The sequence below is a fragment of the Phalaenopsis equestris genome, unplaced genomic scaffold, assembly GCF_001263595.1.
Source record: "Phalaenopsis equestris unplaced genomic scaffold, ASM126359v1 Scaffold000241, whole genome shotgun sequence".
NCBI classification, from domain to species: domain Eukaryota; kingdom Viridiplantae; phylum Streptophyta; class Magnoliopsida; order Asparagales; family Orchidaceae; genus Phalaenopsis; species Phalaenopsis equestris.
In genome coordinates, this window is record NW_018164683.1 from 260,064 (window position 1) to 260,370 (window position 307).

Genomic DNA, 307 nt, shown 5'->3' on the forward strand with positions numbered 1-307 from the left:
GACACAGAGCAAAAGTCAAGCCCCCAACATAAAACAAAACCCGAGCCAGCCTACCCCGAAACAAAGCCAAAGCCAGCTCCCAACTAGAAACAAAGCTCGAGCCAGCCATTTAAAGCCTAAAATCGAGCCTAGCAACATTAAAATCCAAATTCCCATAAAGCATTAAACATCCAACCATTTCAAACCCAAAACCGTGACTTCAAACCGAGCAAAACCAAGTTCAACAAAGAAAGAAAGCCAAAGCCAAGTTCGACGAGAAATAAGAAGCCAAAATCGAGCTCAACGAGAACTCAAAAGCCAAAGTCAG

The 307-nt window shown here is 43.3% G+C and overlaps 1 protein-coding gene across 2 annotated transcripts in view; it reads left to right on the forward strand.

Annotated features, from left to right (window-relative positions):
- LOC110024068 (glucose-1-phosphate adenylyltransferase large subunit 1-like) overlaps nt 1-307 on the forward strand; it is a 43,374-nt gene that overhangs the window by 30,930 nt on the left and 12,137 nt on the right. The window lies entirely within an intron of this gene.